We start from the raw sequence: 25,483 nt of genomic DNA on the forward strand, positions 1-25,483 counted from the left end.
ATGTGAAATACATAAGATTCCTTTGGTGTCTCTTAGTATCACCATGTCCTGTGTTTAGAGTCAATGGGAAACTATAACAAGTGAATTCAAGCAGCACTTCTAATGGCCAAGACCCTCCAGGAATTAAGGTTTAAGGCACCCTACTAGGTAAAGAGCAATGACTACCTGAGATTATTTCAGAGGGTAAAGGATATATGGAAAGTATAGTGGAACATAGTCATAAATACCAGCTACAATAATGTGAGCAGTTACAGACAAGAAAATTGTAATTGCTGTGAGTATTCCTTTATTTTTTCATGAACACAAATATATGTGTGTATAATGATAACTTTATTTTCCTCCTTTTCTTATTGTCTTATCTCATAAGATATATTTACTTGATATGATAATAGTTAAGATTTTTAAATTTACATCACAATATTTACTTATGGGATATATAGAAGAGATTAAAGAACACCCAAAGAGTTTACATCATCTTCTGCTAATAATATTAATGCATTTCCATATGTATATGGGGTAATATTATCATGGTAGGTTGTTATTGACCTTGTTATTGTCTTCATTTGTACATTAAATATTGTTCAAGGAGATATGTATGAGTCCAAAAATGACAGCAAATAGACTTGTGATGGTTAATTTTATGTGTTAATTTGCCCGAATCAAGGTGCCCAGATATGAGGTGAAATTTTATTATGAAGGTTTCTGTGAGGGTGTTTTTAGATGACATTAACCTGCAACTCCTTAGACTTTGAATAAAGCAGATTGCCCTCCTTAACATCAGTGGCCCCATCAAAATAGTTGAAAATGTGAGTAGAACAAAAGATTGACCTCCCCTGAGAAGGAGAAGCTCTGCAGCAGATAGCGTTCAGATATGAACAGCATCATTAGTTCTTCTCCAGTCTCCAGCCTGCTAGCTCACCCTGAAGGTTATAGATCTGATAGCCTCTTGTTTTAAAATGTACCCAGGATTTGTTTTAATCAAGTATGATGAGATAACAGAAAGGGAGACAATTGCCTTTGAGAGAAGAATTCATTACAGTTTCCCCAGAGAATAAGAGATATGACATGCCACCTGGGGCCACATGCAGTCGCTTGCAGTGAGAAGCAGAGAGAGAGAGGGCGGGGGAGAGGGAACAAGAGAGAGGGAGTGCAGTGAAACTGTAACCAGGCCTTTATTACAATAATGGCAGGAAGTAGCAACATGAGAATGCTCCCTATTGGGGAAAAAAGTGAAACACACAGGTTGAAGCTTATGTATGGAAAGTTTATAATGAGGTTTTCACACATCCATGAAAACATTGGGATGGTAGAGGTGTAAACTACCTTGAGCTGTTAACATGACCTTGAAAATCCAAAATGTCTGAGACAGGTCTCAATCAATTTAGAAAGTTTATTTTGCCAACGTTAAAGATGTGCCTGTGACACAGCCTTAGGTGGTCCTGATGACGTGTCCCCAAAGTGGTCAGGGCACACGTTCGTTTTATACATTTTGGGGAGACATGAGACATCAATCAACATATATAAGATGTACATTTGTTCAGTCTGGAAATGTGGGGCAACTTGAAGTGCGGAAGGGGGCTATCAGGTCATAAGTTGATAAGAGACAAATGGTTGCATTCTGTTGAGTATCTGATTAGAATATACAATTTACATGTGAGAGTAGAGCAGTGGAATAGTCACTTATAACTTAGTCTGGCTTAGTGATACAATAGGGCAGAGGAAGCAGTCAGATATGCATTTGTCTCATGTGAACAGAAAGATGATATCGAGTTCCATCTGTCCCCTGTCCACAAGAAATTTCCTTGTGGGCAAATTGTAAAGAAAGTATGTAGGTTTTTTTCTTTTTTTTATATCTGTGGCTATCTTATATAGAAATAAAATGGGAGGCAGGTGTGTCTGACATAGTTTCCAGCTTGGCTTCTCCCTTTGGCTTAGTGATATTGAGGTTCCAAGATTTATTTTCCTTTCACAATCTCATGACTGAAAGGTACCAAATCTTCAACTACAAATGATCAAAAATAGTTATTACACCTTCATAATCGGTCATGTAAACCAATTATTTAAAATTCACAGACACACACAACACGCACACATGCACAATTGCTTTTGTTTCTCTGAGGAACACTGTGAAACAAACTTGTAAGGAAGGAAGGAAAGAATGAAGAAAGGGAGGACAGAAGGAAGGCAGGAAGGTTGGCAGGTAGGAAGTCAGGAAAGAAGGCAAGAAAGAGTAAGTCACAGGACACAGAGTTTTATGTAAATAGGAAGATATATCTGGAGAACTCTGATTCCAGCATGCATCCATCATCAATTATAGACAAAAATTACTTAATTTGACATTATTGACTCTATAAAATTTGGTATTAAAATCCACCATTCATCTTTTAAGGACGATCAAAGAAAGGGCCATAAAATTAATTTGCTCTTAGGCCAAATTCTAAAATGTTGTAAATAAGGGTGATATATACTGATTCTATTTGCTTTATAGTGTGGAAGAAATTATTTAAGGCACTTTTGAAGCATACACCAAGGTTTGCATTTATATTTGTAGCAGTGGTGTGCTGCAGCCAACTGGAACTGACTGGCAATAGTCAATCATTAAAATTACAGAAAACTGTGTGAACTAGTTGGTAAACACACCATTACTAAATACTGAATTATATGAGCTTTTACGTAAATAAACATTACCAAAAACAAAGTTAGTAAATACTCAAAACAAATTTTGTCTTAATTATTTTACTGCATGTTACTATTAATCTGCGCTCTCGAGGTTATTTTGCCTATGTTATCTGTATGATAAAAAAATAGAAACTCACTCAAGACTGCACAACTACATGGAAGCTGAACAACTTGCCACTGAATGACTACTGGGTAAAAATGAAATTAAGGCAGAAATAAATAAGTTCTTTTAAACCAATGAGAACAAAGAAACAACATACCACAATCTCTGGGACACAGCTAAAGCAGTGTTTAGAGGGAAATTTATAGCACTAAATGCCAGCAGGAGAAAGCAGGAAAGATCTAAAATCAACACCCTAATATCACAATTAAATAAACTAGAGAAGCAAGAGCAAACTAATTCAAAAGCTAGCAGAAGACAATAAATAACTAAGATCACAGCAGAACTGAAGGAAATAGAGACACAAAAAACCCTTCAAAAAATCAATGAATCTAGGAGATGATCTTTTGAAAAGATTAACAAAATAGACAGACTGCTAGCCAGACAAATAAAGAAGAGAGAAGAATCAAATAGACACAAGAAAAAATGATAAAGGGGATATCACCACTGACCCAACAGAAATAAAAACTACCATCAGAGAATACTATAAATACCTCTACATAAATAAGCTAGAAAATCTAGAAGAAATGGATAAATTCCTGGACACCTACAGCCTCCCAAGACTAAACCAGGAAGAAGTTGAATCCCTGAATAGACCAATAAGAGATTCTGAAACTGAGGCAGTAATTAATAGCCTACCAACCAAAAAAAGCCCAGGACTAGACAGATACACAGCCGAATTCTACCAGAGGTACAAAGAGGAGCTGGTACCATTCCTTCTGAAACTATTCAAGGGAATAGAAAAAGAGGGGACTCCTCCCTAAATCATTTTATGAGGCCAGCATCACCCTGATACAAACACCTGGCAGAGACACAAAAAACAAAGAAAATTTCAGGCCAATATCCCTGATGAACATCGATGCAGAAATCCTCAATAAAATACTGGCAAACTGAATCCAGCAGCACATCAAGAAGCTTATCCAGCACGATCAAGTTGGCTTCATCCATGGGATTCAAGGCTGGTTCAACATACACAAATAAATAAAGGTAATCCATCATATAAACAGAACCAATGACAAAAGTCCCATGATTATCTCAACAGATGCAGAAAAGGCCTTCTATAAAATTCAACACCCCTTCATGTTAAAAACTCTCAATAAACTAGGTATTGATGGAACAAGTATCAAAATAATGAGCTATTTATGACAAACTCAGAGCCAATATCATACTGAATGGGCAAAGACTGAAAGCATTCCCTTTGAAAACTGGCACAAGACAGGGATACCCTCTTTCACCACTTCTATTCAACATAGTATTGGAAGTTCTGGCCAGGTCAATCAGTCAATAGAAAGAAATAAAGCATATTGAAATAGGAAGACAGGAAGTCAAATTGTCTCTGTTTGCAGATAACATGATTGTATATTTAGAAAACCCCCTCATCTCAGCCCCAAATCTCCTTAAGGTGATAAGAAACTTCAGCAAAGTCTCAGGATACAAAATCAATGTGCAAAAATCACAAGCATTCCTATACACCTATAATGGACAAACAGCCAAATCGTGAGAGAAATCTTATTCACAATTGCTACAAAGAGAATAAAATACCTAAGAATACAAATTACAAGGAATGAGTGAGACCTCTTCAAGGAGAACTACAACCCACTGCTCAAGGAAATAAGAGAGAACACAAACAAATGGAAAAACCTTCCATGCTCATGGATAGGAAGAATCAGTATTGTGAAAATGGCCATACTACCGAAAGTAATTTATAGATTTGATGCTAGCCCTATGAGGCTACCATTGACTTCCTTCATAGAATTAGATAAGACTACATTTCATATGGAACCAAAAAAGAGCCAGCATAGCCAAGACAATCCTAAGCAAAAAGAACAAAGCTGGAGGCATCATGCTACCAGACTTCAAACTATACTACAAGGCTACATTAACCAAAACAGCATGATACTGGTACAAAAACAGATAAATAGACCTTTGGAACAGAAGAGAGGCCTCAGAAATAGCACCAAACATCTACAACCATCCAATCTTTGACAAACCTGACAAAAACAAGAAATGGGGAAAGGATTCCCTATTTAATAAATGGTATTGGGAAAACTGGCTAGCCATATACAGAAAACTGAAACTGGACCCCTTCATTACACCTTATACAAAAGTTAACTCAAGATGGATTAAAGACTTAAACATAAGACCTAAAACCATAAAAACCCTAGAGGAAAACCTAGGCAATATCATTCAGGACATAGGCATGGACAAGGACTTCATGACTAAAACACCAAAACCAATGGAAACAATAGCCAAAATTGACAAATGGGATCTAATTAAACTAAAGAGCTTCTGCACAGCAAAAGGAACCATCATCAGAGTGAACAGGCAACCTACAGAATGGGAGAAAATTTTTGCAACCTATACACCTGACAAAAGGCTAAAATCCAGAATCTATGAGGAACTTAAACAAATTTACAAGAAAGGTGGCTGTTCCAAGATGGCTGAATAGGAACAGCTCCAGTCTACAGCTCCCAGCGTGAGCAGCGCTGAAGATGGTTAATTTCTGCATTTCCAACTGAGGTACCATGTTCATCTCACTGGGGATTGTTGGACAGTAGGTGCAGGACAGTGGGTGCAGTGCACTGCACATGAGCCAAAGAAGAGTGAGGCATCGCCTCACCTGGGAAGCACAAGGAATCAGGGAATTCCTTTTCCTAGCCAAGGGAAGGGGAGACAAACGGTACCTGGAAAATCAGGTGATACCCACCCTAATAATGTGCTTTTCCAACAGTCTTAGCAAACGGCACACCAGGAGATTACATTCTGTGCCTGGCTCAAAGGGTCCTACACCCACAGAGCCTCGCTCATTGCTAGCACAGCAGTCTGAGGTCAAATTGCAACATGACAGCGAGGCTGGGGGAGGGGCACCTGCCATTGCTGAGGCTTGAGTAGGTAAACAAAGCTGCCAGAAGCTCAAACTGGGTAGAGGCCACTGCAGCTCAAGGAGGCCTGCCTGGCTTTGTACACTTCACCTCTTGGGGCAGGGCATAGCCAAACAAAAGGCAGCAGAATCCTCTGCAGACTTAAACGTCCCTGTCTGATAGCTTGGAATAGAGTAGTGGTTCTCCCAGCATGGAGCTTGAGATCCGAGAATGGACAGACTGCCTCCTCAAGTGGGTCCCTGACCCCTGAGTAGCCTAACTGGGAGGGACTCCCCAGTAGGGGCAGACTGACACCTCACATGGCCAGGAACCCCTCAGAGACAAAACTTAGAGAGGAACAATCAGGCAGCAACATTTGCGGCTCACCAATATCTGCTGTTCTGCAGCCTCTGCTGCTGATACCCAGGCAAAGAGGGTCGGGAGGGGACCTCCAGCAAACTCCAACAGACCTGCAGCTGAGGGTCCTGACTGTTAGAAGGAAAAATAACAAACAGAAAGGACATGCACACAAAACCCCATCTGTATGTCACCATCATCAAAGACCAAAGGTAGATAAAATCACAAACATGGGGAAAAAACAGAACAGAAAAACTGGAAACTCTAAAAATCAGAGCACCTCTCCTCCTCCAATGGAACATAGCTCCTCACCAGCGAAGGAGCAAAGCTGGATGGAGAATGAATTTGACGAGTTGAGAGAGGAAGGCTTCAGATGATCAAACTTCTCTGAGATAAAGGAGGAAGTTTGAACCCATGGCAAAGAAGTTAAAAACCTTGAAAAAAGATTAGAAGAATGGCTAACTAGAATAACCAATGCAGAGAAGTCCTTAAACGACCTGATGGAGCTGAAAACCATGGCATGAGAACTACGTGACAAATGCACAAGCTTCAGTAGCTGATTTGATCAACTGGACAAAGAGGTTTCAGGGATAGAAGATGAAATGAATGAAATGAAGTGAGAAGAGAAGTTTAGAGAAAAAGAATAAAAAGAAATGAACAAAGCCTCCAAGAAATATGGGACTATGTGAAAAGACCAAATCTACATCTCATTTGTGAACCTGAAAGTGATGGGGAGAATGGAACCAAGTTGGAAAACACTCTGCAGGATATTATCCAGGAGAACTTCCCCAATCTAGCAAGGCAGGCTAACATTCAAATTCAGGAAATACAGAGAATGCCACAAATGTACTCCTCGAGAAGAGCAACTCCAAGACACATAATTGTCAGATTCACCAAAGTTGAGATGAAGGAAAAAATGTTAAGGGCAGCCAGAGAGAAAGGTCGGAGTACCCACAAAGGGAAGCCCATCAGACTAACAGCTGATGTCTCGGCAGAAACTCTACAAGCCAGAAGAGAGTGGGGGCCAATAGTTAACATTCTTAAAGAAAAGAATTTTCAACTCAGAATTTCATATCCAGCCAAACTAAGCTTGATAAGTGAAGGAGAAATGAAATCCTTTACAGACAAGGAAATGCTGAGAGGTTTTGTCACCACCAGGCCTGCCCTAAAAGAGCTCCTGAAGGAAGCACTAAACATGGAAAGGAAAAACCGGTACCAGCCACTGCAAAAACATGCCAAGTTATAAAGACCACTGAGGCTAGAAAGAAACTGCATCAACTACCAAGCAAAATAACCAGCTAACATCATAATGACAGGATCAAATTCACACACAACAATATTAACCTTAAATGTAAATGGGCTAAATGCTACAATTAAAAGACACAGACTAGCAAATTGGATAAAGAGTCAAGACCCACCAGTGTGCTGTATTCAGGAAACCCATTTCATGTGCAGAGACACACATAGGCTCAAAATGAAGGCATGGAGGAAGACCTACCAAGCAAATGGAAAACAAAGAAAGGCAGGGGTTGCAATCCTAGTCTCTGATAAAACAGACTTTAAGCCAACAAAGATCAAAAGAGACAAAGAAGGCCTTTACATAATGGTAAAGGGATCAATTCAACAAGAAGAGCTAACTATCCTAAATATGTATGCACCCAATACAGGAGCACCCAGATTCATAAAGCAAGTCATTAGAGACCTAGAAAGAGAACTACAAACCACTGCTCAATGAAATAAAAGAGGAAACAAACAAATGGAAGGACATTCCATGCTCATGGGTTGGAGGAATCAATATCGTGAAAATGGCCATGCTGCCCAAGGTAATTTATAGATTCAATGCTACCCCCATCAAGCTACCAATAACTTTCTTCACAGAATTGGAAAAAACTACTTTAAAGTTCATATGGAACCAAAAAGAGCCCGCATTGCCAAGTCAATCCTAAGCCAAAAGAACAAAGCTGGAGGCATCAGGCTACCTGACTTCAAACTATACTACAAGGCTACAGTAACCAAAACAGCATGGTACTGGTACCAAAACAGAGATATAGACCAACAGAATAGAACAGAGCCCTCAGAAATAATGCCACATATCTACAACCATCTGATCTTTGACAAATCTGACAAAAACAAGCAATGGGGAAACGTTTCTGTATTTAATAAATGGTGCTGGGAAAACTGGCTAGCCATATGTAGAAAGCTGAAACTGGATCCCTTCCCTACACTTATACAAAAATTAATTCACGATGGATTGCAGACTTACATGTTAGACCTAAAACCATGAAAACCCTAGAAGAAAACCTAGGCAATACCATTCAGGACATAGGCATGGGCAAGGACTTCATGTCTGAAACACCAAAAGCAGTGGCAACAAAAGCCAAAATTGACAAATGGGATCTAATTAAACTAAAGAGCTTCTGCACAGCAAAAGAAACTACTATCAGAGTGAAAAGGCAACCTACAGAATGGGAGAAAATATTTGCAATCTACTCATTTGACAAAGGGCTAATATCCAGAATCTACAATGAACTCAAACAAATTTACAAGAACAAAACAAACAACCCCACCAACAAGTGGGCGAAGGATATGAACAGACGGTTCTCAAAAGAAGACATTTATGCAGCCAAAAGACACATGAAAAAATGCTCATCCTCACTGGCCATTAAAGAAATGCAAATCAAAACCACAATGAGATACCATCTCACACCAGTTAGAATGGCCATCATTAAAAAGTCAGGAAACAACAGATGCTGGAGAGGATGTGGAGAAATAGGAAAACTTTTACACTGTTGGTGGGACTGTAAACTAGTTCCAGCATTGTGGAAGTCAGTGTGGCAATTCCTCAAGGATCTAGAACTAGAAATACCATTTGACCCAGCCATCCCATTACTGGGTATATACCCAAAGGATTATAAAGCATGCTGCTATAAAGACACATGAACACGTATGTTTATTGTGGCACTATTCACAGTAGCAAAGACTTGGAACCAACCCAAATGTTCAACAATGATAGACTGGATTAAGAAAATGTGGCACATATACATCATGGAATACTACGCAGTAATAGAAAATGGTGAGTTCATGTCCTTTGTAGGAACATGGATGAAGCTGGAAAGCATCCTTCTCAGCAAACTATCGCAAGGACAAAAAACCAAACAGCGCATATTCTCACTCATAGGTGGGAATTGAACAATGAGAATACACGGACACAGGAAGGGGAACATCACACACTGGGGCCTGTTGTGGGGTGGAGGGAGGTGGGAGGGATAGCATTAGGAGATATATCTAATGTTAAATTATGAGTGAATGGGTGCAGCACACCAAAATGGCACATGTATACATATGTAACAAACCTGCACATTGTGCACATGTACCTTAAAACTTAAAGTATAATAAAAATAATTTCCCTCTACACACTGCTTTGAATGTGTCCCAGAGATTCTGGTATGTTGTGTCTTTGTTCTCGTTGGTTTCAAAGAACATCTTTATTTCTGCCTTCATTTCGTTATGTACCCAGTAGTCATTCAGGAGCAGGTTGTTCAGTTTCCATGTAGCTCAGCAGTTTTGAGTGAGTTTCTTAACCCTGAGTTCTAGTTTGATTGCACTGTGGTCTGAGAGACAGTTTGTTATAATTTCTGTTCTTTTACATTTGCTGAGGAGTGCTTTACTTCCAACTTTGTAGGAGTCTAAGTCTCTTACTAGGTCTCTAAGGACTCGCTTTATGAATCTGGTTGCTCCTGTATTGGGTGCATATATATTTAGGATAGTTAGCTCCTCTTGTTGAATTGATCCCTTTACCATTATTAATGGCCTTCTTTGTCTCTTTTGATCTTTGCTGGTTTAAAGTCTGTTTTATCAGAGACTAGGATTGCAACCCCTCCCTTTTTTTGTTTTCCAATTGCTTGGTAGATCTTCCTCCATCCCTTTATTTTGAGCCCATGTGTGTCTTTGCACATGAGATGGGTTTCCTGAATACAGCACACTGATGGTTCTTGACTCTTTATCCAATGTGCCAGTCTCTGTCTTTTAATTGGAGCATTTAACCCATTTACATTTAAGGTTAATATTGTTATGTGTGAATTTGATCCTGTCATTATGATGTTAGTTGGTTATTTTGCTCATTAATTGATGCAGTTTCTTCCCAGCCTCGATGGTCATTACAACTTGCTATGTTTTTGCAGTGGCTGGTACCGGTTTTTCCTTTTCATGTTTAGTGCTTCCTTCAGGATCTCTTTTAGGGCAGGCCTGGTGGTGACAAAATCACTCAGCATTTGCTTGTCTGTAAAGTATTTTATTTCTCCTTCACTTATCAAGCTTAGTTTGGCTGGATATGAAATTCTGAGTTGAAAATTCCTTTCTTTAAGAATGTTGCATATTGACCCCCACTCTCTTCTGGCTTGTAGAGTTTCTGCCGAGAGATCAGCTGTTAGTCTGATGGGCTTCCCTTTGTGGGAAATCTGGCCTTTCTCTCTGGCTGCCCTTAACATTTTTTCCTTCATCTCAACTTTGGTGAATCTGACAATTATGTGTCTTGGAGTTGCTCTTCTCGAGGAGTATCTTTGTGACATTCTCTGTATTTCCTGAATTTGAATGCTTGCCTGCCTTGCTAGATTGAGGAAGTTCTTCTTGATAATATCCTGCAGAGTGTTTTCCAACTTGGTTCCATTCTCCCCATCACTTTCAGGTTCACCAATCAGACGTAGATTTGGTCTTTTCACATAGTCCCATATTTCTTGGAGGCTTTGTTCTTTTCTTTTTATTCTTTTTTCTCTAAACTTCTCTTCTCACTTCATTTCATTCATTTAATCTTCCATCACTGAAACCCTTTCTTCCAGTTGGTCGAATCAGCTACTGAAGCTTGTGCATTCATCACGTAGTTCTCGTGCCATGGTTTTCCGCTCCATCAGGTCATTCTATTCTTAAAGAAAGGAATTTTCATTGGTGATTCTAGTTAGCCATTCTTCTAATCTTTTTTCAAGATTTTTAACTTCTTTGCCATGGGTTCGAACTTCCTCCTTTAGCTTGGAGAAGTTTGATCATCTGAAGCCTTCTTCTCTCAACTTGTCAAAGTCATTATGCATCCAGCTTTGTTCCGTTGCTGGTGAGGAGCTGCGTTCCTTTGGAGGAGGAGAGGTGTTCTGATTTTTAGAGTTTCCAGTTTTTCTGCTCTGTTTTTTCCCCATCTTTGTGTTTTTGTCTACCTTTGGTCTTTGATGATGGTGACATACAGATGGAGTTTTGGTGTGGATGTCCTTTCTGTTTGTTAGTTTTCCTTCTAACAGTCAGGGCCCTCAGCTGCAGATCTGTTGGAATTTGCTGGAGGTCCACCCCAGACCCTGTTTGCCTGAGTATCAGCAGCAGAGGCTGCAGAACAGCAGATACTGGTGAGCCGCAAATGTTGCTGCCTGATCATTACTCTGGAAGTTTTGTCTCAGAGGATTACCTGGCCATGTGAGGTGTCAGTCTGCCCCCAGTGGGGGATGCCTCCCAGTTAGGCTACTTGGGGGTCAGTGACCCACTTGAGGAGGCAGTCTGTCCGTTCTCAGATCTCCAGCTGTGTGCTGGGAGAACCACTACTCTCTTCCAACCTGTCAGACAGGAACATTTAAGTCTGCAGAGGATTCTGCTGCCTTTTGTTTGGCTATGCCCTGCCCCTAGAGGTGGAGTCTACAGAGGCAGGCAGGCCTCCTTGAACTGTGGTGGACTCCACCCAACTCGAGCTTCTCAGCCACTTTGTTTACCTACTCAAGCCTCGGCAATGGCAGGCGCCCCTCCCCCAGCCTTGCTGCCACCTTGCAGTTTGATCGCAGAATGCTGTGCTAGTAATGAGTGAGGCTCCATGGTCACAGGACCCTCTGAGCCAGGCGTGGGATATAATCTCCTGGTGTGCCATTTGCTAAGATGGAAAAGCACAGTATTAGGGTGGGAGTGACCCAATTTTCCAGATGCCATCTGTCACCCCTTTCTTAGACTAGGAAAGGGAATTCCCTTGTGCTTCCCGGGTGAGGTGATGCCTCACCCTGCTTTGTCTCATGCTCAGTGCACTGCACCCACTGTCCTGCACCCACTTTCCAACACCCCCAGTGAGATGAACCTGGTACCTTAGTTGGAAATGCAGAAATCACCTGTCTTCTGCTTCACTCACACTGGGAGCTGTAGACTGGAGCTCTTCCTATTCGGCCATCTTGGCTCCACCCCGCATCAAGCCATTTATAAAGAATCTATCCTATAGCCCAAACACTTTCTGAAACTTCCCGCTTCCAACACTGCAGATCAAATTTCAAGATAAGATTTGGAGGGGACAAATATTCAGCCTACATAATGGGCTTACATCAACTGTAAAGGTTTTGTACAGAAAATGAAATAGCACAGTGAAAAATACAACCTATAGAAGGGACAAACATATTTGCAAACTATTCAGCTGACAGGGAATTCATATCTAGAATATATAAGAAACTCAACACTTGACAGCAAAAAGTCCCAAACAAACAAATAATCTAATTAAAAGTGTAAAAAAAGACCTGAATAGATGTATCTTAAAAGAAGATATACAAAAAGCAAAAAAATACAAGAAAAATATGTATAACATTACCAATCATTATGGGAAAGCAACTTGAAATTACAATTATATATATATATATATATATATATATATATATATATATATATATATATATATATATATCTTATCTCTCCCCAGTTAGAATGGCTACTATTAATACCAAGAGGACAAAACATAACAAATGCTGTTGAGGATACCACGAAAAAATAAATCTAACATTCTCTTGGTAGGAATGTAAACCAGTACAGCTATTATGGAGAATAGTATGGAAGTGCTTCAAAAAACTCAAAATACATCTACCTTACGATTCAGAAATTCCACTATTGGGCATATATCCAAAGAAAATGATATCAGTATATCAGGGAGATACAGCACTGTATTTATTGCAGCATTATTTACCATAGCTGAGATGTGGAATCAACTTAAATGTTTCTCAGTGGATGAATTGATGGAGAAAATATACTTAATGAGATTCTATTCATCCTTAAAAAAATGAAATTCTGTCATTTGCAGCAACATGGATGAGCCTAGAGAACATTATGTGAAGTGAAACAAGCCAATAATAGAAAGATGGATACTGCATATTCCTTCTAATATGTGGAGGCTAACAAATTGATCTCATAGAAGTAGAAAGCAGAATAGTAGTTATAAAAGTGTGGTAAAAGTAGGAGGGAAAAAAAGCAGGGAGAGATTGGTTCAAAGACTCAAAATTAAAGATTGGTAGGAGGAATGATTTCTAATGTTCTATAGCACTTCAGGGTGACTATAGTTAATAATTTATTATGTATTTTCAAATAGCTTAAAGAGTGTTTCAAAGGTTTTCAAACAGAACAATAATAGACATCAGAGGTGATGAATATGCTAATTTCCCTGATTGATCATTATATATTGTGTTTATCGAAGTATCAGTATTTATTCAATTAATATTACTGTACAATTATTATGTGTCAATTAAAATAATAATAACTGCTAATACAAAAGACATATGTTGCTACATCACAAACATTTTTTGATAATTTGTGTGCTGGCCATGAGACTGCAGCTCACAGACCACCCAATTACAGGATGTTATTGAAAGAGAATGCCAGGTGCTGTGTTGACATTCATGCTGTGTTTGCCAGGCCATCTCACGAGGGACTGCTCGTAGCCAATAACTAAGCAGTGCAAAGATATGAAGACTGGCTCATTCCTGAGAAGCAGGGCACTCCTCTGACAGGCAACTTTGACTTGAGGCCTCTCAGGGGCCTTGGTGACCTTTGCTAGGCTGCTTAGTAGTAGGAGTTTCTACTCAACCAACCTTCCCTCCTTTGTTCCTTCTTTCCTTCCTTCCTTCCTTCCTTCCTTCCTTCCTTCCTTCCTTCCTTTTTCCTATCTTGCATTAAAGTCTGACACTTTTCCCAGCCTCACCCAGCTCCCTCACCATTTGCTCCCACTGGCCAAACTCTGGCATGTTTAATTTTTTCTTGACACCTGTTTCTTGGAGAACCCAGACTAGCACAGTTTGGTAACTGTTTTACAATATAACTGCTTTCTTTTATAATCAAACATACTTTATTTTATTTTTGTTAAATCACTATTTTCCCAAGAACATACTTATCTCCAAATGCATTAAGTTGTATGCATTAAATATTTACAGCTTTTTGTATGCCAACTCTATCTTGATAAGTGGTTTAACATTATTTATTTATTTTGTTTAATAGACACATAAAAATTATATATATTTGTTGTCCACAACAAGATGTTTTAAATTATTCATACTCTGTGGAATGTCTAAATTTAGCTCATTAACATATGCATTATATCACATAAATATTATCATTTGGGATAAAAACACAATTTACTCCCTCAGTAATTTTCAAGAATACAGTATGTTGTTATGAATTATAGTCACTGTGTTGTATAATAGAGCTTTTGATCATATTGCTTTTATCTAACTGAAATTTTGTATATTTTTGTAAACATCTTTTAAACACCCCTGCACCACACACATCTGCCCACCCCTGGTAACCATCATTCTACTTGCTAGTTCTAGGATATCCACATTTTTAGATTCCACATATAAGAACATGTGGTATTTGTCTTTATGTGCCTGGCTTACTTAACTTATCAGCCTTATCTCTTGGTTTATCCATGTCACAAATCACAAATTTTTCTGACATGGAAAATTGCTGAAAGTCTTGAAAAAAGGTACAACCATGTTGGACTTGCCAAATTTGATTCCACTGAAAATTCTGAATTATCCCAGAATCTCAATTTTAGCCCTTCAAAGCCCTTGTAGCTTTGGTCTTGGAGCAGTTTTATCCAGCTAGAATATTGCCTGAAGATGTACTAATCTGCACTTCTGTTGCAAATTGGCCAAACTCCATCTACCAGTATATTTTCAAATAGCCAATAATGTCAGTCCTGACCCCTTCTGCCTGTAGACTGAGTTCTTTCTACCTGAGGTCCCAGATGAATGCATGTCCATCAGTGCCTATACAGGCTGAGGGGTTGACTTAAGTCACATTGTGGATCTTAAAATGGCCCTATAAATTAGTTCCAGCCCTTTTTGACTATAGTATGAAAAAGGCCTTCTTGCCCAGAAATTCACTGGGAGACAACTATCCATGACTATAGAGAAAGGCTGGAAGATGTGAATTTTGGTTAAGGACCTGAAAAAAAAAATGTTGTCTCAGATCTAGCCCATTAGAGCTGCAGATGTGAATAGTTCAGCCATAACAGGGACCCATTTAGTGATCCAATGGGAGTTTTTCCAGTGACATAAAGGAAGTCACACTAGTTAGCACATCTGGTAACAGGCTTTCTGTTTGAGAATATTAAAGCAAACCTGCCCAACCCAGTACTAGTTGCTCATGGGACTCCAACCTGGGCTATATCAGCCATGCCAAACCTGGACTTAGGGTGCCCTCTAACACTGCAATGGTTGCAGAGATATTGGGTTAGGGGAACACAACAGTTTTCTCAGAATTTCTGAACAGGCATACTGTAGAAGTGCTATCATAGACAATGACAAACTCCCAAGACTGGAAAAAATACCCATGTCTTCAATGTGCAGAAATCAACACACATGCACAAAGATCACAACGATCAGGGAAATATGAGGTCTCAAAACAAACCAAATACAGTGCCAGTTACCAAATCTAAACAAATGAAGATGTATGACTGACCTAACAAAGAATAAAAATCACTCTTTTAAGGAAGCTCAATAAAATTCAATAAAATACAGAAAAATAATTCAAAACATTGGAAGACAAATTTAAGAGTTTGAAATAATTAAAAATAAACAGAAATCCTAGAGTGAGAAAATACAATGAAAAAAATAAAAAGTGCAACAGAGTGCATCAACAGCAGAATTAAGCTGAAGAAAAAATTAGTGAGCTCAAAGTCAGATTAGTAAAAAATATGCAGAGAAGAAAACATTTTAAAAATTAATAAAAAACATTATGAAATAATATCAGAAGATAAAATTTGTGGGTTCAAAAAGTTCAAGAGACTAGAGAAACACAAGGTTATAGTAAATTACTTAAATAAATAATACGAGAAAACATTCCAAGCATAAGGAATAATATAAATACCCAGATACAGGAAGCTTAAAAGCGATCACTCACAGTCAATCTGAATAAGACCACATGAAGACACATTATAATCAAACTATCCAATTTCAAAGACACAGAGAGGATTAAAACAAAAAGAGAGAGAAAAGAAGTAAAAACCATGTAAGAGAATTTCAATATGCCTGGCAGCAGACTTCCCAGCATAAATCTTACAAATTCAGGAGGGAATGAGGTAATATATATGAGCTGCCGAAGGACAACAAAAAGGGTAAACCAAAAAATACTGGATATGACTAGCCGGTTCTCCCAGCACCATTTGTTAAATAGGAAATCTTTTTCCCATGGTTTGTTTTTGTCAGGTTTGTCAAAAATCAGATGATTTTAGATGTGTGGTTTTATTTCTGAGTTCCCTATTCTGTTCCATTGGTCTATGTGCCTGTTTTTGTACCAGTACTATGCTGTTTTTGTTACCGTAGCTTTATAGTATGGTTTCAAGGAAGATCGTGTGAAGCCTCCAGCTTTGTTCTTTTTTTTTTAGGATTGTCCTGGCTATAAAAGCTCTGTTTTGGTTCCACATAAGTTTTAAAATAGTTTTTTTTTTGAATTCCATAAAGATGTCAATGGTATTTTAATAAAAACATCATCGAATTTATACATTTCTTTGGGTAGTATAGCCATTTTTATAGTATTGGTTCTTCCTATCCAAGAGCATGGAACTTTTTTGCATCTGTTAGTGTCCTCTCTGATTTTTTTGAGCAGTCGTTTGTAGTTACCCTTGAAGAGATCCTTCATCTCCCTTTTTAGCTCTATTCCTAGGTATTTTATTCTCTTTGTGGCAATTGTGAATAGAAATTCATTAATAATTTGGCTCTCTGCATGTCTATTGTTGGTGTGATTATTAGGAAAATGCAAGTCAAAACCACAATGAGATCCCAACTCACACCAGTCAGAATGGTGATTATTAAAAAGTCAAAAAAAAAAAAAGATGCTGGCAACGTTGCACAGGAATAGGAACACTTTTACACTTTTGGTGGGAATGTAAATTAGTTTCACCATTGTGGAAGACATTGTGGTGATTCCTCAAAGGCTTAGAACCAGAAATACCATTCAACCCACCAATTCCATTACTGGGTATACACCACCCAAATATAAATCATTCTATTTTAAAGAACATGCACATGTGTGTTTATTGCAGCACTATTCACAATAGCAAAGACATGGAATCAGCTCAAATGACCATCAGTGATAGACTGGATAAAGAAAATGTGGTACATATACACCATGGAATACTATGCAGCCATAAAAAGGAATGAGATCATTCCCTTTGCAGGGACATGGATGAAGCTAGAAGCCATTATCCTCAGAAAACTAATGCAGCAATAGAAAATCAAACATCACATTTTCTCACGTATAAGTGGGAGCTGGACAATGAGAACACATGGACACAGGGAGGGAACAACACACACTGGGGCCTGCTGGGATAGGACAAGAGAAGGAGAGCTTTAGGAAAAAGAGCTAATGCATGCCAGGCTTAATACCTAGGTAATGGGTTGATAGGTGCATAAAACCACCATAGATCACATTTACGTGTGTAGCAAACATGCACATCCTGCACACGTACCCCAGAACCTAGAAACAAAAGACTACTAGTTCAATCTATACTGTTGAAATGTCAAGATATTGTTTTTGCGGCTGAATAGTACTCCATCATGTCTGTATATATTTTCTTAATAGATTCATCTAATGATGAACACTTAGATTGCTTCCAAATCTTGGCTTTTTGAATAGTGCTGCAACAAACGTGGGGGTGCAGAGATCTCTATGATATACTGATTTTCTTTCTTTTGGTTATTTACTTAGAAGTTGAATTGCTGGATCATATGGTAGCTCTATTTTTAATATTTTGAGAAACTTTCAAACAGTTCTCCATTTTGGGGATTTACATTCCCAAATGTAATTCATTTGTACAAAAACAATGTACAAAAGTTCCTTTTCTCCATATCTTCATTATTATTTGTTATTTCCTGCCTTTTGGATAAAATCATTTTAACTGGAGTGAGATATCTCATTGTAGTTTTGGTTTGCATTTCTCTGATGATTAGTTATATAGAGCACCTTTTCAGATACTTATTTACCATGTGCATGTCTTTTGAGAAATATCTGTTCAGATCATTTGCCCATGTTTTAATTATATTATTAGATATTTTCCTAAAAATGAGTGAAATAAGTTTCTAATTTATTTATTTATTTATTTATTTATTTATTTATTATTTATTTTGCATGTGAATTTTCAGCTTTCCCAGCAGCATTTATTGAAGAGACTCTCCTTTTCCTAATGTATCTTTTTGGCACCTTTGTTGAAAATGCATTCACCATAAATAGATGGATTTGTTTCTAGCTATTCTGTTCAATTGGTTTATTGGTGTCTGTTTTTATGCCAGTAGTATGCTTTTTGTTTTTTGTTCAGAATAGCGTTGGCTATTCTGAGTGTTTTGTGATTCAGTATAAGTTTTAGCACTGTTTTTTCTATCTTTGTTGAGAATGTAACTGGTATTTTATATAAATTCCATTGAATATGCAGATTGCTTTTAATAGTATGAACATTTTAAAAGTATTGATTCTTCTAGTCCACGAACACTGAATATACTTTCATAGCTTTGTACTCTTAAACTTCTTTCAATGTTTTATAGTTCTCATTATAAAGAATTTTCACTTCTTTGTTAATCGATTTTAATTTATTGATTTTCTCTGAAATTGTTTGCTGCTTGCATATAGAGATGCTACTGATCTCTGTCTGTTGATTTTGCATCCAGCAACTTTACTAAATTTGTTTATCAGTTCTAATAGTTTTCGGTGGAGTATTTAGGTTTTTCCAAATGTAAGATCATATCATTTGCAGACAATAATACTGTGACTTCTTCCTTTTCAATTTCGGTACCTTTTCTTTCTTTTTTTGTCTTATTGCTGTAGCTAGGAATTCCAGTCCTATGTTGAATAACAGTGGTGGAGGTGAGCATTCTTTTAATGTTCTAAATCTTAGAGAAATGGTTTTCAGTTTTCCCCATTCATTATGATATTAGCTTTGTGCCTTTCATATATGGCTTTTATTATGCTGTAGTTTCACATTACAAAAAAGTACTGTTGTAAAATACTAAGAAAGGGTAAGAAATATAATCTGTAACAAACTTACAACTACTGTCTAAAAGCAAGCAAAACCTCCAAATAAAAAAGTCAAAATACGCAGAGAGAAATGAGGCACAAATTCTGCATCAAATATATGACAAATTTAATATGACAGTTCACTAGTTAACAAAAGATACAAAAACGGGAGGAGTGGTTACAGAAACCAAAAAATTAAATCAGCAAACCACCATGGCACATGTATATCTATGTAACAAACCTGTACATTCTGCACATGTATCCCAGAACTTAAAGTAAAATAAAAAATAATAATAATTTGAACAAATGTGAACCACTGTTTGCCTCCTAGTCAGAGCACACATTTTGTTTTTCCATTCATATAACACCTAACTGTACATTTTTTATGTGTCATAAAAAAACTTGGTCATTTCATGAAATTCTTTAAATTCTTTACAATTGTTTTAAAGTACACATTTTTATGAATGAAAAACAACCAACAATGGGCATCTGTTGTTTTTAACACTGATGCTTTACTGAAACTTCTTACAAGTTATCATAATCTTTTTTGCTTTTCTTCCCACCCTCAGCTTCAAATTTATCAAATCTACCACTATCCCTTCTTCGTTTCCTATTGTGGATGTTAAAATTTTTGCTCATTTGGGGTAATGGATCCATGCCTAAATCTTTGTGTATCTGGAGGAATGCAAGGAGGCTCAATGCAAACTGCACTGGATGTGATGTCCTCTCACTACTGGTCTGTCATTGTTGCCAAGGTGTCCAAGTAATTCTTTTTACAAAGTTCCAGAAGTCCAGGACTACTTTTAATAATAACCACTGATTAAATGTACTTGAAAACTCTTCTCACTGCATCTGCTCAGGGATCCAAGGATTAGCTGATTGTTTTCTCTGCTAATAACTCCATAGCCCAGCTTGGAAAATTAGACCAAGTTGGAATACTTGCTTACAGAATTCTTGAAGAATACGTATGATAATCACAGAGAACTGCAGACTATTAGCTGTAGCTTGGAATCACTTAGCATGGCATAGAGCAACCCGAGCATCGAGGCATTTTTACCTGTCCAAGACATCGGGTAGGTCTTTCACCATACTTGAAGTTAGATCTCTTTTCTCCATGCTATCTTCTTGAATAATTGGAGACGATAGGAGTGACAGCGGCTTGCATTTTGGGTTCCACGCATGAATTCAAAATTATTACCACTTCAGATACAGCACATCTTATTTCATACTTCTCAATGTTTAAAACAGCAAGGTGTTTGGATAGGTTTTCTGCAATATGGCTTAATAATGTCTTTGAAGGTTTCTCTGAACGCAGAAAAACAAGGTTGTCCTTGGAGAAGTAACCCTCTTGTCAAAACTTCCACTTGCATAACTTCTTTTAAAACTCTCTTTACCTCCTCTTTCTTATGACCTTCTTCTTTACTCTTGCTCTTCTCATGTTCAGAAAAACTGCCTGAAGTAAATTTTAAAGCATATTCAGTAATAGAAACAATTTTCTGAACTTCCTGTTACTTCTTATCAGTTAGATAAATCATTGCATATTTTCTCATTACATAGAAGTCATCAGATGAGTCAGGATGTTGTAAGCGTGCAGGCCCCTGTAGCTGAGGAGTAATGCCTGGTCACACTCCCAGAAGGAGTCTGAGACCAGAGATCATGAGGATATTCTCCATCAGGCATTTGGTGGTTATCATCCCAATGATGCTGTTCTTCCTCCAGAACATGCATTTTTCATAACATTGCATTTCCATACTCCAGCGTTCCTCCTCTTGCCTTCATCAGTAGTCCTTCTGCATTTGCTCTTGCATTTTCTCTTATTGAATCTTTCTTTCAAAAATACTAGGCTTTACTTCTACTTGCAAATCTAAATTTTTCTTTTTTCTATATTGAAGTATGTGTCATCACCCTTTTAAGTGAATCTCCTTAACATTGGGATTATTAAAGCTTCACTTGCATGATTTACAATGGAAGTGAACTACATTTCCTTCTTCATTTTAAACCTCCTGCAGGTAATCATGACCCACTGGCTGCACATCATTCTGGAAAGCAGCAAAATATACAGGTTTGATTTTTGTTTTTCTGACACTGTCTCTTTTTTTCTTTTTTTTGAGACGGAGTCTCGCTCTGTCACCCAGGCTGGAGTGCAGTGGCGCAATCTCGGCTCACTGCAAGCTCCGCCTCCCGGGTTCACGCCATTCTCCTGCCTCAGCCTCTCCGAGTAGCTGGGACTACAGGCGCCCACCACCACGCCCGGCTAATTTTTTGTATTTTTAGTAGAGACGGGGTTTCACCGTGGTCTCGATCTCCTGACCTCGTGATCCACCCACCTCGGCCTCCCAAAGTGCTAGGAATACAAGCGTGAGCCACCACACCCAGCGACACTGTCTCTTGATTTACTTCAGGAATCTGCACCATAGAGGTAAAAAGAATACTTTTAACAGATGCAGTTCCTTGTAAGTACTGTGTTTTATTTCATGATGATTGCGGCTTATTATTACCAATGAAATTGATTTTGGGGGTAGATATTTTTTGGCAGCCATATTTGTGGGCCCTGCTGACACTTTAGTCTTCCATGTGCTATTAAGAGATGAATTTCCTGTGGTCACAAGACTCTTCACTGAAGAAGTTGCAATTGATGAAGTATTCACAGTACAATTGCTTAAAGAAGAGGTAGTTGATTTTGAAGCAGACACAGCTGTTGAAAAAGTAGCTTGGCTAGTAACATTTGGTTCTGTTGCATCTGCTCCAGTACAAGACATTGAAGAGCTTACAATGTAGCTGATTTTGAGTCCCATGAGTAGAGTCGTTGCTTCTGCCGGTATTTTCTGAGGCTGCAAAAAACCCTCACAAAATATTAGCAGAAGCAACAACTTGTAATTGTTTCTGTCCTTCTAACTGTTGCTTGTAAGTCTGTAGTATGGCACAGGTGATGTGACAAACATCAAGATTGTGAATGTTTGGTGGCTTGGGAGGCTGTTTTAGCTTCAGTTGTTTATTTTGCATTTTGGAATTGTGCTTCTTCAATAAAGATAATTCCTGTTCAAGCAGATGTTAATTGTAGAAAGATGCAGCTGAATACACCGCTGCTTCATAAACTGAATAAAATTTACCAGGACAAATAACTGCTGTGGTACTGTAAGTAGCACTCTGAGTATAGGATGACACCACAGCAGCTGCAGCTGCTAATGGATGTACAGTGGAGGATATAGGATAAATAGTGACAGCTGAACTTGCTGTAACATTTTATAGCTGTCACTTGTTGAGTTTGCTGGGCTTGAGTATACTGAGTTGTGCCTGGGCTTTAAGAGCAGTCTGATAGTAAGCTTCAGCTACAGAAGGCCAAGGTTAGAGATTGGCAGCTATACTAGCAGCAGTTTCTGTTAGTTGTTGGTGGTAGCGCTTACTGTCATAAGCTATCAGGAGCTGTGGATCTCACATATGAGTATGAGTCCTGGTAGTTTTGTGTAGTAGCGGCAGGTGGGTGGTTCTTGTTGCCTCTGAGTATAACCATGATCAGTTGCTGTGTGTGCAGTGGGATAGCTTTCATAAGCAGCAGTTGGTGCAGCAGCAGCAACAACTGCTGGAGCAGGCCTGGTAACTGCAACTGTGGCAGATGCTGGTGCATAGGCAACAGTAAATGAAAAGCTACTGGAGCCTGATGGACTGTGTAGCTACCAACTGTAGTTGGATGAAAATAGGCTGTGCTTGAATCTGGCTGCTGCCTACACTGAGCCACAGTGACTCCTGCTGCCATCCAACTGTGAGTGAATCAAAAGCAGTTGCCAGTCACCATTTTGGTATCTTACCCTAACTAGCTGGACACATAGGTGAAAGAAACGACAGAGCATGTGGGAATCATGTTTTCCAGGTGATGCTTCTGAATTCTGACTATTCTGCTGCCTCCTTTATCTGCACTGCTCCTTTTTTCTTTTCTTTTTTAAAACCTTGTCAGGGTACATGGTCACATTATTTATTAGAAATCTTTCTTCATTTTTAATCTGTCCACTCATTGCCATGAAATTTCTTCTCAGAACTTCTTTTACCATGTCCTATTGGCTTTCCATGTATGTGTAAGTTATCCAAAATTATTCTTGTTGTACATTTCTAGATTTTTACCATTGAAAGTCTGAAATGATACTTGATTAATCTCTATCTCCTCAATTACACTTGATTAGTCTCTGTCCTCAAATTTATCAAGACCCATTTGGTGGGCTAACATATTAGCTACCCCAGAGCAGTTGAGAAGAATGTATATTCTGCACCTGTTGCATGAAATGTTCACACGTCTGTTAGGTACATTTGGTCTATGACATAGTTTATGTCTGATGTTTCTGTGTTGATTTTCTGTCTAGATGATCTATATATTGTTGAAAGTGGGGCGTTGACATATCTTGGTATTATTGTATTGCAGTCTATCATTCTCTTTAAATCCCATAATATTGTATTAATATACGTGAGTACTGTAATGTTGGGTTCATATATATTTATGGTTGCTATATCCTCTTGCTGAATTAATCACCTTATCATTATAAAATTACCTACATTGTCTCTTTTAAAAGTATTTGATATAAAGTATATTTTATCTGATATAAGAATGGTTACTCCTGATCACTTTTGGTGTCCATTTGCATAATTTTTTTTTCATCACTTCACTTTTAGTCTGTTGGTGTTTAATGCTAAGGTGGCTCATGCTTGTAATCCCAGCACTTTGGGAGGCTGAGGCGTTGGATCACCTGAGGTCACGAGTTTGAGAACAGCATGGCCAACATGGTGAAATCCCATCTCTACTAAAAATACAAAAATCAGCCATGTGCGATGGTGGGTGCCTGTAATCCCAGGTACATGGGAGGCTGAGGCACAAGAATCGCTAGAACTCGGGAGGCAGAGGTTGCAGTGAGCTGAGATTGTGCCACTACACTCCAGCCTGGGTGGCAGAGTAAGACTCTGTCTCAAAAAAAAAGCAAAACAAAACAAAAAGCAACAACAAAAACAAACAAACTAACAAAAAGAAATGAGGTGACTCCCTGTAGTCAGCATATACTTGGGTCTTTTTTTATCTATTCACTGAGTCTATACTTTTAATTAAAAAATCTAATCCAGTTACATTCAAGGTTATTATTGCTATTTATGGACTCACTCCAGCCATTTGTTTCTTTCTTCTAATTTTGTTGTTTACTTCTGTGGTTCAATGTTTTTCTGTGATGCTAAGGTTTGTTCCTTTTCTCCTTATCATTTGTTTATCTTCCATAATTACTTTCTTTGTGATTAAAATTGGGCTATCATATAAAATCTTATAAAAGACTATGTTAAGCTGATAACAACTTAAGTTTGGTTACATATAAGGACTCTGGGATACTTTTATCTTTCCCCCACAATGTGGGTTTTGATTGCCTTAATTTATATGTATTTTTGTGTGGTTTTCTGAAGCACACATTATAGCTGTTGACATTTTTTATTTTTGGCTTTAGACCTTTATGCTAGAGGATTGAAAGATTTCTGTGACACCATTACAGCACTAGGGTATTCTGAGAATGATTATGAACTTACTCATACTGGTGAGTTTTACACTTTTGCATGTTTTCATCAGAGTGAACATTATGCATTTTTTTCCAAATTTTGCACTTCCTTAAACATTTCTCATACGTTTGGTATAGTTGTGATGAATTTCTTCAGTTTTTGCTCATATGGGAAGTTCTTTATTTTACCTTCATTTCTGAAGGTTAGCTTTGCTAAATGTAGGATTCTTGACTGTAAGGTTTTTTTTTTTTTTTCCCAGCACATTCAATATATCATTTCATTCTCCTGGTCTACAAGGTTTCTGTGGAGAATTTTGCTCATAGTCTAATGGAGAGTCCCTTATATGTGACTCGATGTTTTTCTCCTGAAGATTTTTAATGTTTTAATAATTTCAACTTTTATTTTAGATTCAGGAGGTACATGTGCAGATTTGTTAGATGGGAATATTGTGTGACACTGAGGTTTGGAATAGGAATGATCATGTCATTAAGATAGTAAGTATAGCAATGAATAAACAGTTTCTTTCCCCTGTCTTCCTCCCTCTCTCCCCACCCACTTGAGTATCTACTGTTCTCATTTGTATGCCCATGTGTACCCAGTGTTTATCTCCCAATTGTAAATTAGAACATTTGTT

General features: G+C 38.1%; 1 pseudogene; it reads right to left on the reverse strand.

Annotated features, from left to right (window-relative positions):
- Window positions 1-1,404: 1,404 nt before the first annotated feature.
- LOC129475327 (zinc finger RNA-binding protein-like) lies at window positions 1,405-23,191 on the reverse strand (annotated as a pseudogene).
- Window positions 23,192-25,483: the final 2,292 nt, after the last annotated feature.

This window comes from Symphalangus syndactylus, chromosome X (genome assembly GCF_028878055.3).
Source record: "Symphalangus syndactylus isolate Jambi chromosome X, NHGRI_mSymSyn1-v2.1_pri, whole genome shotgun sequence".
Classification (NCBI taxonomy): Eukaryota; Metazoa; Chordata; class Mammalia; order Primates; family Hylobatidae; genus Symphalangus; species Symphalangus syndactylus.